Here is a 14032-nt window from a genome sequence, read left to right as displayed (position 1 = left end):
TAATCTGTATTCGCATGGGAAACAATTTTATCAAAAGTAATGTATACATTTGATTTTGAGTTCCAATTCTGTTAATTTCCACTATCATTATGTCACCCTTAATAACTAATGAACATAAATATTTTTACAATGACAGAAACATGAAACTAGCAGAGAGAAGTCAATATACATACAATGCATCTAGCGATGATAACAAATAGATGGATAACAAAGCATATCAGTTATTGTCTTATTTACAAATCTAGTTTTAAGTATGTGTTAAGTAGTTGTTTGTTTTAACTAAAACTAAGCTACTGTATTTGTGCTTATTGTTTGCTTACTAAGGATACTCTGTGGTGAAAATTTAACCCCAGAAAAGAAAGAATTTGAGTCTTGACCCACGAACACTTAAAACGAATTGAAATAGCTCAAAAAATAATGTGTATGTGAGGCGCCTGGGTAGCTCAATTGGTTGAGCAGCCGACTCTTGGTTTTGGCTCAAGTCATGGTCTCAGGGTCCTGGGCTTGCACCCTGCATCCTGCTCCATGCTCAGCAGGGAGTCTGCTTCTGGATTCTCTCTCTTCCTCTGCCCTTTGCCCCCAGTTGCTCACCTTCTTTCTCTCTCTAAAATAAATAAAAACATCTTTTAAAAAATAATGCAGGGTGCCTGGTGGCTCAGTTGGTTAAGCGACTGCCTTCAGCTCAGGTCATGATCCTGGAGTCCCAGGATCGAGTCCCGCATCAGGCTCCCTGCTCAGCAGTGAGTTTGCTTCTCCCTCGGACCCTCCCCCCTCTCATGCTTTCTCTCTCTATCTCATTCTCTCTCTCAAATAAATAAATAAAATCTTTAAAAAATAAAAAATAAAAATAATGCATATTTGATAAAAATAACTCCTTTGGAAAATAAAATGGTTTAATTAAAAAACACTAATAATTATTCTCTTCTACATCTTAAAACTGCTTAGCAGCCTCATCTCCCTTAAGAACTCTATTAGTTGGTTAATGACCTCATACTCAGTTTGGACAGAGTCCAGTGACTGAATTCAATATCTTTCATTCAGAAAACTGCTTACAGTCACGTCTTATTGTTTTCAAACTTCATAGTGCTGAATGCCTGTGTAAACTAAAATGTAATACCCTCTCTCTAGTCAGAAAAATCACATTTGAGAATGTCTATTAGTTTTGAGTCCTGCCACACAGCAGGAGAGAAATAAAAACAATGTAATAAGTTAGCTAGTTATAGTCAAAGAAAATGGAAAAATTCACTCATTTGAAAAAGAATTCTGAACTTTAGTTGTTGGCTAGTTTTTTAACATTTAGCAAGTGCAAAATATTGACATAATAGACGCTTACCTATGAATAAAGACATGCATTTTGTTTTCCATCCCAGGACATTTGCTGCCATCACTAATATAATCCTCCCTGTAGTAATATGGTATGACTCCTTTTGAACTTTCCTGGTCTCTTCCCTGACCAACAACTTGCAATCCAAAAGAAAATTTTATAAACAGAAAGGACCAATTAGTACCCCATCTTTCAGTGTGACATTGGTAGAAAGGGTGAAGGCCTTAATTTATTTTTTTGGTAAAAGTTTAAGATTATGTAACAAGTATAAATCATTTTTTTGTTTGTGAATCCTTGAAGAACTTGGCCCAAAAAGTAGCTTAGTAGTGATAAATGTATTTGACTCTTTTAGTTATTTGGGAAAAATAGCAAACTGCACCTCAAGAGTGTTTTGGTCCTGTACGCCTCTGGGACTAAAGTTACTATTTCCTTCTCTCTGGGAGCAGAATCTGTCAAAAGGAAATTTATGGAGGATTACCAGTCTTGTATAATTTGTAAGACCAATGAAAAATCTTGGACATTGATGAGTTCTTAAGGACATTTAGCAAGTCTTTTCTTTGTTTTGTTTTTTATTCTGTTTTATTTAAATAGGAGATGAATATATTGGGATAGAAAGAAAAATGAAAAATAAGACTGTGTGGAGAAAATGAAGTAGTATTAGGAAAGGAAAAAGTGTCCAACCGGGAAATTCTCTGCAGGTAGAGGAACTCAAAGTTTAACAAAATTTTGAAGAAGTAAAATTATTTAGAGATTGTGCAGTTGCTATGGTCTTAGTTCATCCCCAACTAACTAAGATAAAGGAAAACCTAGAACCAACTTGTAAAAATGCCTTATGGAGCCCCTAAAGAAAATGAGTACATGTGTGTCTGTTCCACTGTATAATCTGATAGAACGGGGAACATATAAGTTAAAAAGAGAGGTCCATCTATTTATAGGGTAGGTTATGGTGAACTGGGCATTGCCTAGAGTAGTTTTGGAGGGGAGAAAATGTGTGAACATTGCACTGTTTTATGACTCAATCCTACAAGTCTACCAAGAGTAACAAGATTTAATGGACTAGCATCAGCCCATTCAAAGTTTTGGTCCACTATTATGTTCTATAAGCCAGTAATCGGTAACTACTTCAGATTGAACTGCACATTTAATGCATGCTGAGAAACCAAGAGATAGAGGGCTGCAGGGCACGAAGAGGGCATTTCCCTCTTACACCAACTGATTAGGCCTTACAGGGAGAAGACAAAGGGACTGATTTGAACTGCTTTAACTCTTACGATTTACAGTGCCTACAAAATTTTAGCTGAGGGCCATTTTTATTCTTTATTATTACAGTATTAGATAAGCTATGCTAGAGTGGTAGTTACATCTAATATTTGTGAGGCCCCAGAATTGATGGACAGTTGTTCTGTAGTAATTATTTTTGTCAAGGAAAGTCAATTATTTGAAGAACTTGATTAAAGAATTACTAATTAATAGTATTATCTCAAAGTACCAAGCCCATGTTAATTGTGAATTGTTGTAGGGCAGAAGAAATTAGAGAAAATTAATATGTGTGCAGATTATCACAAAAGATTGATTTATTTAATTTCTGTGTACAGAATGTCCTAGATTGCTTAGTAGCAAGCTAGTTTAGTTTCAGACTAGCAGATACTTTCAGTTTAGGAAAGTAGATAAACATATTCATCTGACCAATAAGATATTTTTTTTAAATTCAAAGATGCCTTAGAAAAATCTCTGAAACCCAAGCCTCCTTGCAAACACTGATGTTTCAGGATGTTCCACTATATTCAGGAATATGAATTACTTACAGGTGAATTACCTACCTATATTTTGATAATAATTGAATTTGAAGAGGTCTGGAAAAGCATGATCAAAGAATTTGGGGAAAAAAAGATTCTAATTTAGCACACAATAATTTTCAATTTTGTTATATCTCAGTGAAGTATTTTGGATCCATAATAGCCAAACAAGCCATAAAGAACCTTAAAAAAGAGGCCTCCCCATATTTTTTAACCCTACCAATGAATGTAAAGGAATTAAAAGTGTTTAGGGGTTAGTGGTTATTTTAGGCAGTATGTCAAAGAATTTCCCAAGATAAAAAGAAAAGAAAATCTATTATGAAGTTTGTGCTAGAAAACCATAGGAGAGTAGATGTGATCAGTGCAGGCCCAGAAAGGATATTCTGTGCCTTTCTCCCCCACCAACAACACACCATTGTGGAAGTGTTTCTCCTTAACTTTTGTCACCCATCACTATATTAAATTTTGTTAGTTCTATTTTGTGTTTATATTAAAAGCTGATGCTATTGGAGCACTGGGTATTATGAACAAACAATGAATCATGGAACACTGCATCAAAAACTAATGATGTAATATATGGTGATTAACATAACAATAAAAAAATTAAAAAAAAAAGCTGATGCTATATCTGGGTTTAGGGTGTAGTATATTTCTGTGAGAAAGACTTACCACATTTTCTCATGGGCATCTGATTGTAAAACTCTGTATTTCTCAACATTAATAATTGATAGCTATAGAAAATAACTCTGGCTAATTCAAAACAAAAAAATGAGTTTTGTTTAATGCTTCTGGTATATGAAGTTATTTTCATGCAGTCTATATTTAAAATATAAGGAAACTGAATATTGTATTTTTTTTAAAGTGAAATTGCTACCAAAGCAAGCATATTTTTATCTATATATTGAGAGGAAGTTTAAAAATTTTATTAGAGTGGATTAAGGCTAGAATGATAAAATGATAGAAATAAATCTATTCACAGAGAGGCTCAATCACAGTTCGAGCTGTAAGAAGTCATGAGCTTAGGGGGCGTCTGTGTGGCTCAGTGGGCTAAGTGTCTGCCTTTGGCTCAGCTCATGATCCCAGGGTTCTGGGATCAAGCCCCGCATCGGGCTCCCTGCTCACCAGGGAGTCTGCTTCTCCTTCTCCCTCTGTTGCTCCTCCTGCTTGTGCTCTCTCCCCCTCTCAAATAAATAAATAAAATCTTATAAAAAGAAAGTGGTGAGCTTAGGAAATTTACAAGAAATGTGGAGGAGACAGTCCCAGTGTTTTCACTGCTGTCACTGTATGCTTGATTTGTGTTTGTGATGAAGAAGGAGCCTCATGTGCTGAAATTTTCTACTTCACTGTGGATGTCTCTGGCTGTATGTTTAAATATAAAGAACCTTTTAATAGTGAGAATGTACATATCAGATATAAGACATTTCTTTTGGCACCCAGGATAAATGATGTTAGTGGTATTTGGCTCACTGATGATGCTGAGCATGTTAAAACTAGTAATGGTCTTTACATCTTTAGAATTGGAGCTGGAAGTCGTTAAAGGAAGCTGGTATGATGATGACAGCATCTGTTAAATGTTTTCCCAAGATAGACTTTTGTACTCCCTTTCATTGTTGTCAGAACCACAGTATGCCTCCCATGTAAAGCAAACAGCTCACAATCCTGCCTCGGTACTCCACCTAAGCCTTTCAACATTAGTCACCAACATGAATGACCAGTGCTCCAGGTCTAATTGGGCAACTACATTGTCAGATCTGCAGTTACTCAAATGTTGAGCACCGAAAACTAGTTTGGTGAGGTTCACTGATCTCCAGTCAATAATTTTGTCAGAAAAGGCAACATCACTTCCAGTGGTCCCGATTCTCTATCCCTTTTATTGTGCTGGGACATATCTTTGCAGAAAGTTATGGTTCCAAGGTCAGGGACAACAGCAACTCTATTCAACATGTTTGCTGGAAAAGATGGATCTTTAGTCTTTGGAGAAATATTTAGATATTAGTGTTGAATACAATAATTACCAAAGAACAAAAGATGATAGATTTGTTCTTTCGTATCATTCGTGTTTTGGGCAGTATATTTTACTTTATTTATTTTTTCCAAGCTTTTGTTTAAATTCCAGCTAGTTAACATTCAGTGCAATTTTAGTTTCAGGTGTAGAATTTAGTGATTCATCACTTACGTACAATATTGGGTGGTGCATTTTTAAAAAATGGGATCCTTACTCTTGTAAACCTAAAACTCCTTGGAGACATATTTTATAGTACTTCTCAATGACTTCTGTAACCCATGATAGGATACTTAGCTATATCAAAGATAAGACTGACTTAAATACTATCTTGTTGTAAGTATCTCATTTTAAAATACTAAGTGCTATATGCAAGGCATTGTACTTGATATTTTATAAAGCAGGTTAATGTTTAAAATTATTCTAATATTATAGATGAAGAAAACATAAAGTTAAGTAACTGGTGGAGCCAAATTTAGATTTAGATCCACATAATGCCAAACACCGTACTTTTTTTTTTCTTCTGTAAACTTTTAGCTCTCTGTATGGTATTTGTGTCTATATCTAGGCACCAAGCTTAGCGTACTGACTTAGTTAATACATACCCTCTGTGCTCCCTAAAATCTTACGGAGTTTGTGTTCAAAGGAATATGAAGTTGTTCAGGCTGGGAAGAAAGTCCATAAAGGAGGTCATGGAAATAAAGAAAAGAGGCCTCATATGTGCAAGTCAAACTATGTGCTGTTCTTTTTTTATCAAATACACAGAATGTCAAATAATATTCTTCAACATAGTTATATATATGCTATCCATGTGTGTTTAATTCCAATATGTCATAAACCCTATTCTCATTCTGTTGTATCTACAGTATATCATGCCGGAGATTATCCCTGAATTTTATTTAGCTTTCTTCCTTACTAGGCCATATAGGTCTGTTTCAAGCAATTTGACACATTGACACATGTTCAATATTTTCTCACTTCCTAGCTCACTTTCTATAATTAACCCAAAATGTGGAACATGATATGATATGTTATGACATTATATGATATGGTATTACATATTACATATACATACAATATATGCTATATTGTAGCATTTCACATCATATCATATTATATTATACCACCGATCTCTTAATGATTTCAACTCTGGCCTAAAATAGACAGGTGTAACTAATTCTATATTATCAAACCTCAATACTTTTATGCTATAAGTTTCACACCAGGTAATGAAGTGATAGAATCAATCATGTAGGCACTATATATTAGAGACACTACTTTTCTTCACTTAAAAATGAGAGGATGTTATCATAACTTCATTCGAAAAACAGTATTACTTCTTATTTACTTGATCAATTTTCCTTTTTTTCCTATTTTGTTCAGCTATGTAAAAATCAGTCTCATAATATGTGGAGATACATCTTTGCCTTAAATTGCATTTGGAAATAAAAAATTCCAGCAATACAAAATCTTAACCTCATGGGAAACATGCCAAATTTTCTAAACATTTCCCCAAACAGACACTCATTTGAGTCTTTGTGCGCAAACTACAACAACAGATAATGTGTTCATTTTCCTCCCTAGTTCAAAAGAAAACATAAGCCACAGAAGACATTAGATGACTGAATCCTTCTAGGTCTCGCAGGCTTCAAATACACTTTTAAGTGTGCTCTCTATCATAAAGGTAAACTTCAAGCTTTATACAAGTATGTATTCAACCTGCAAAAATATAGCAAAAGAAATATAATTTAACCATTGACGAACATGCTACTCCCTTTTCCAAACAGGTATGTTTTCTTGCTAATATCAATGTTTTGAAGACTTGTTTTAAGATTAAAAAAAATATTTTCTCCTTTTCTTGAAGCAAAGAAAAAGTAAAAATTTTATGATTCTTCCTTATCTGGAGAATTCCATTCAGTTAGCATCCAACTTTTATGTTCTTATATTAATAAATCAGTCCTTTCTTTATTTCATCAAATGCAGTTCACATCTGGCTTTGGTGATTGTTAATCCATGCTGTTGTGAGCAAGGCCACTTATGGACGGAAGAAATACTGCCACCAGGAGCTTTTGTTTAGGATTTTTATTCCTTTCTTCTGTTTGTTATGAAAAGACACATACAGGGCATTTTTGATTCTACAAAAACATGTTGTAGATAAACCCTTATTCCTACTCAGACATTATCAGCTTTTAACAGAAATGAATTCTTGACACAATGTTTTGTAGGTAATTAGGCAATTCAGTAATCTGCAGAAGCAGAAAATAAATCTGTACCTAAGGATGAGTGGCCAATATTTGAGATACTAAGCATTTCCTTTTTGAAATATACAGTCTATATTTAATATGGGAATGAAAATTAGTCACTGCCAATAGAACTGGCAGGAAAGACAAGAACTCATTAAGAATTAGAGAAATTTAATCCTTTTATAAAGCTTTCATTGTTAGTATCATTCTTGTATATAGTCTTAAAGGCATACAGATGCAAGCAATTATTTTATGTGATTCTTATTAAGCATTTCAGATATTAACCACAATAATCAAAATTATTATATTATATTAAGACATGATTATTCTCTTTATTGAAGTGTGTAAAGAGAGAATATGGTTTCCTGTGCTTCATGATTACTGACATTCTTTCTGGAGTGTCCAAAGACAGAACACAGTTTGAAGAGAGGAAGGTCTAAGGGGGAACCTAATGCAGAAATAGTTTATGGGTAAACAAAGACAAAAATGTCCTATTGGAGAGTGAGGTGGTATAGTCACATTATACAAGAAGACTCAGAGAGAGACTGGTTTCATTAAAAAAAAAAAGAGCCTTTCAAAAAAGATATATATATATAATATATATGTATATATATATTATATATATGTATTATAAAGATTCCAAGCAAATGAACCACATAAAGGATGAATTGTGACCTCCGGATATAAACATCAGAGTTAGGTAGATTTTACCTGTAGTTCTGTGAGTACAAAAGAACTAGAGTTGGGGAGAGTTTGTTTCTCTCTCCATGAATTCTGGCATCGTCAAAGGAAGTGGGGCATCGTTTACCTGAAGAATAAAGGTAAACAGTAGTATTTATTGTTGGTGATGTTGTTTTTGTCATTTACAATCAAAGAGACTTTAGTCTAAGGCCTCTACATTGCAAGGTCTCCATAAATGCTAGTGAACCAAAATTTACATTCTGACAGAGGCAGCTACAGGCAAAGGGGATTTTGAAGTACCTCAGTGGAGGGAAGGAGAGACAATAGAGCAAGTTCTTAGAAGAGTCAGAAAGGAATGTGTTGAGAGGACTATGACAGTGTAGGGAAAGGCCAGCAATATGGGAGGAAAGTATTGAGTCCACAGTGAGATTATAGAAAGTTATGGAATTCCAGAAGCGCCTGGGTGGCTCGGGCGTTAGGCGTCTGCCTTCGGCTCAGGTCATGATCCCAGGGTCCTGCGATCGAGCCCCGCATCGGGCTCCCTGCTCGTCGGGAAGCCTGCTTCTACCTCTCCCACTCCCCCTGCTTGTGTTCCCTCTCTCGCTGTGTCTCTCTGTCAAATAAATAAATAAAGTTATGGAAATCCAGGTATAAGAACATGTACGGTAAGAGGGGATGTGTCTGCCGTGAGAGGTGCCCTATTAGGTTTGAGAAGAGGTTTGTAGAACAAAATGAGGCAAAGTCCAAGGCAAGTTTATTTTCTTAATTTGTTTTGATAGAAGTGAACTGAACTTTTCATTGGTAAAAGGAAAGTGGGCAGGAAAGAAGGAAATTTACAAAATTATGAGAGAGGAGATTTGAGTTTACATTATGTCAGACCCTTGTCCTTTCTCCTACGAGTCCTACTCAGAAGATTCAACCATTTGATGGCTTGCATAGATTACAATTGTGTTTCTAGTGAGAAATCATTTCTTGAACACATCTGCCTTCTGTTTCACTTTGTGCCTTTTTAGAGAGTTTATATTTTAGGCCATAAGTGCTTCCTTATATCCTAAAAGGATGTTCAGTAAATGAGACCAGATTGTTCTCACATCTCAGAGGTACTAACACCAACAGAAACAGTGAGTTTTCTTGCGGTTGGGAAGGGAAGTCCCAGGTACGCATACATAGAATTTGAATGAGGGTAGAAAGTTTGATCTGACAAATGAATGTATTTTGCAGTCCAAGGAATTCTCTAACATTATTGTTAGCTTTTACTTTTAGATTGTACCTAGACTTAGAGAGTGAGGTCTCTGAGGATAAGTGAACACTGTGCTATGGCGGGTAGGTGGGGATGCTGCAAGCAAGATGGTTATGCACATTTATTTGTCAGAGATTCCTGACCAAGGGAGATAAAAGAGATAGAATCAAGCTTATGCCCTGCATACAAGTCATGCCCCTCCTACCACTTTCCTGTACACAAAGTACTGTCACCAAGTTATCCCGACTCAAGGCTGAACCCATCCAGAAGGAGAACCTTTTTTTTTTTTTTTCTAATTTACAGAAAGGTGACTTATGGGCAAGAAACAGGCCTTGAGCAGGAACAATTTTTGCCTCTTTCATATAGAATATGAGCTATTTTCTTAATCATAGCTTTTTCCTTCATATTTGATAAGTCATTACGAATTGAGTTCATTTTAGGACTTCATTAAGTTAGATGTTAAATGTGTATTTAAATTAAGTATGTAATATGAATCCACCGTAAACATATGTAAAAGACCAATAAAAGACGAATAAATGAGTGAAGGGGAATGAGAGGTACAGGCTTCTAGTTATAGAATGGATAAATCATGAGGATAAAAGATTCAGATTTTGTCATAGGGTATATGGTCAAGGGTATCTTTTTTTTTTTAAAGATTTTATTTATTTATTTGAGAGAGAGAGAATGAGAGATAGAGAGCACGAGAGCGAAGAGGGTCAGAGGGAGAAGCAGACTCCCCGCCGAGCAGGGAGCCCGATGCGGGACTCGATCCCGGGACTCCAGGATCATGACCTGAGCCGAAGGCAGTCTCTTAACCAACTGAGCCACCCAGACGCCCTGGTCAAGGGTATCTTAAAAGTGTTGTGACAGTTGATACCTGTGGTGAGCATAGCATTTTGTTTAGACTTGTCAAATCACTTGTACACTTGAAACTAAGGTAACGTTGTGTGTTCACCATTTTGCAAAGAAAAAGAATAAAAGAATAAAGGAAGTTAAAAGCTGAACCAGAAGAACAAGACTACTAGAAAATATTACTATGTGAATATATAAAAAGAAGAGAGTAAGGGGTAATACATTACCAACAGTTATGTTTAAACATTTAAAAATCAGATCAAGTAAAATGAGTTCTACGATGAATGGAGTGACACGTACAGACAGAAGCACCATGTCCCTACTGCTTCCTGGCGTCAGTGAACACGTTTCTGCAGATGAAATATGATCACTCCCTTCTTTATTTTTTCCCCAGCTGATCAAAAATAGTCCCTTAGCATATGAAGTCCTCACTTTGGACGTCCTTAGGGGAAAGTTCTTTATGTTCCATCCCTTAGTCTTTGTGTGTTTCCAATCTGCATCTGTGTATTTAGAATTGTAAAAAATTGCTTGGGATGGGCTGGGGTGGGGGTGCAGAGGAGGTGGGAGAAGAGAAGTTAATTAATCCTTTCCAGGACATTTAGACTGATCAGCCTGCCAACCCAGGCACTTCCTAACGCTGATACCCAAGCTAAAATTAAATGCCAGTTTAACACCATTTCATTTTAAATAAATCTTTAATAAACTAAAAAAAAAAATATAATGATTTTAAGGTATCTTTCAATCATTCTAGAATAACTTAACTGCACATAGATTCGGTCTCGGAGACCAGTGTCTGGGTATCAAATATACACTTGCAAAAAAGATTAGTTGACAAAAGTTTATCGGTACTGTGGTGTCAAAAAGCCGAGGAAAAATATTTGTAAATATTCATTGTACAAAATGGTGGATGCTAGCTTGGATAGGAAATTAGTTATTTCGAAAAATCACTTGTTTGTTTCTCTAATTGCTAAAGATCATTTTGTATGCTTATTCAAATAGAGGAAATTACTAATAATTTCAATATTAATATTTTTGGAATTGTTAAGTATTTTATGTACATATGATTTCTAAAATGCTAAAAATATTTTGTATAGAATTATTCTTGCTGTTATTATTCTCAGAAATTGAAACTGAGCCATGGCTTATCGTTTCATCAACAATACATTTCTACCCGAATCTCTTTGCAATTTTTGTGGGATTATCGGCACTATTCTTTTTAATTACAATGTTCATATGCATTACTCTGTGGCTATTTTACTTCTAATTAGGTTTATTTGAAAAAGCTAATTACATGCTATTCATTTCCTTTCACTTACCATTTAATCACAGCAGAATGTCCAGGAATCAAGTGGCAGATATTCTGTTAATAAATATATCATAAAACATAGAAGTTAGGCTTTGGCAGTGTATTTTTCAGTGTACTATCAGATTTATGTATCATTCTGTTATTTTTTAACCCCTGTATATAGTTTATAAATATTTTTGCTCATATTCTATAAAACATAATGAACACTCATGTTGAGCAAGCATGTATACTCCATATGGTTTCCTGTTAGATTCATTTTGTTCCATTGAAAGATTAAAGCACTAAGAGATGATTATTGTTGTATAGATAATAAAAAGGATATCAGCCATCATCATAACATCCATCAACACAATAGCACATTGAGCTTCTAAAAATATGCGGTGCCCATAAACCAAATTACATAACCTAGTCCCCAGTACTTTATAAACATGATCACTGACAAAAACATGCCCTTATACCAACCAACAAACATGAGAAAAGATAAATCTTTAGAACATACATAAATACCAATAATGATCACCACTAAAAAAAAAAGTTCTGTATGGTAGAATTATTTATTACAGCAAAATTTAAAAGAAATAAAATCAAAAGCTAATGTCAATCTATTTTTATGAATTCCTTAATTAACTTTACGAAATCCTTAATTAACTTGACTGGCCATTTCAGGATGGGGAAGGCAAGAATATTCTGGTTGCATAAATGTTATAAAATGCTTTACATTTTTTTCTAGTCAGCTAAGATGCTGTCTGATTATCAAATAAAACCTGCACCTCAACAAAGCTTTCAAGAATTCTTTTTTTCCATTTATCTCTTGCAATTGAGAGAACAAAAGCCATGCTTGCATACTCTCCTGCATGAGGAATGGCTGCCTTATTTGGCTTGTCAGGCACATTCAAAGAAGCTGAATACTTAGAAATGTAAATAATGAACACTTCTTGCAAACCTAAGGTATCTTGATCCGTGGGTGCTTTTGTTGACTAATGCAGTCTGCATGTGAAAATGAGGGTTCAAAGCTCATTAAACAATCCAGCATTGTTGTTTTAAGAAGATGACTTTTCATATTCTATAGATTTATCAGTAGGCTTCATTTATGAAGATTTATAAGCTATACCTAATGTCAAAAAACATATAGGCATTCATGTTTTACACTTATATCAACTCTTGTGAAAGAAACCAGGTAATATGTTTATAAGACTATGTTTTTAGCTGACACACCCATGAGAGAGCAGAGAGCTAGGTGGCTTTCCTCCCTTCTCTCCACCCCAATCTACCTGATCTTTGACATAAGCTTAGGTTTGGAAAATAAATTCCCTTAACAGATCATTATTTACAAAATATGATATTTTTATAAACTGTACACAGAAATTCCTACCTTCAGAAATTTGGGGGGAAATTTAATTGAGCACATACATGCACTTGATCATCTAGCCCATGCTTGTGCTTCATGGATCCTCAAAAAATATTAGTCTTTTTGCCTTCTCATGCTCTTTTCTCAAAAAAGTTAGTTCAATCATATTAATAATCAAGTTCTTTAGAACTCAGAAAAAAAAGAATAATGTTAGGAGTCATCTACATATTATTATATTATTACATAAAATTCAATTTTATTAAAACGTATTCTTCCTAATAAATTTTTTGAGTTTTCAACTTTTTCTAGAACAGAACCACTATAACTCACATTATTCAAGTAAAATTCACATAAAATAAAATTTTAAGGAGAAATTAAGTGCTATATAGTTTTATGTTATTACAGATATATGTTCCCAACTGGGACCCAAACCTAAAGATCCTCTGCCCAAAAAAGATATAATAAAGTCCTCCCCCATGATCTTATTCAGATGCAAAATAAGTAATAAGAACAAAACACAGAGACCACAGGCAACAAAACAATAATCAGCCATACCAAGAAAATAGAGGGAGATGAGATCCACAGGTTGTAAAAACTAGAATTCTATCTTGGAGGAAAACAAACCTCCTCAAGAATTTGGTCCACAAAAGAAATTTTAGAGAAAATGAACTTTGACGTGATTTTATGCATAGATTAAGATTTTTTTTTTCAATTTTTAGCAAGTGTTTAGTCTAAGGAAGCAACACAAGTGAATGGCTTGGGATAAAGGCAGCACACGTTTTATTGAAGAAGACCCTTAGAATCAGAATGAGCAAAAGGAGGCCAAAGCAGAATACAAAAGGCACCTTTAGCTAAGTGTTCTTAGATATCTAGATAAAGAAATTTGGGAATTTATATAATAATTTTATTTGGATCCTCTCTGCTTTTTTATATTTTTACCTGAAAAATATTCATATAGATAGGATTTGTCATTTTCATTTATTTATTTAGAAATATTTATGTTAAGTTATTATTCTAGGCATAATTAAATATGGAGTAAGAAATTATTACAGCCCAGACTATGGCTCACAGAACAAAGGTAAGCAACTTCAATTAAAGGAACCTATATAGTTACCTAAAAGTCTAAAGGCCAAGGGAAATACAATTATGAAAGATAAATTATTCCCTAAGTATATATAGTCTACCAGGGGAAATGAAGTATGTGCTTAAGAAATATAATAGGAGTTTAAAATGATGTTTC

Source organism: Zalophus californianus, chromosome 3, assembly GCF_009762305.2.
Source record: "Zalophus californianus isolate mZalCal1 chromosome 3, mZalCal1.pri.v2, whole genome shotgun sequence".
NCBI classification, from domain to species: domain Eukaryota; kingdom Metazoa; phylum Chordata; class Mammalia; order Carnivora; family Otariidae; genus Zalophus; species Zalophus californianus.
Note: the sequence above shows the minus strand (reverse complement) of the source record.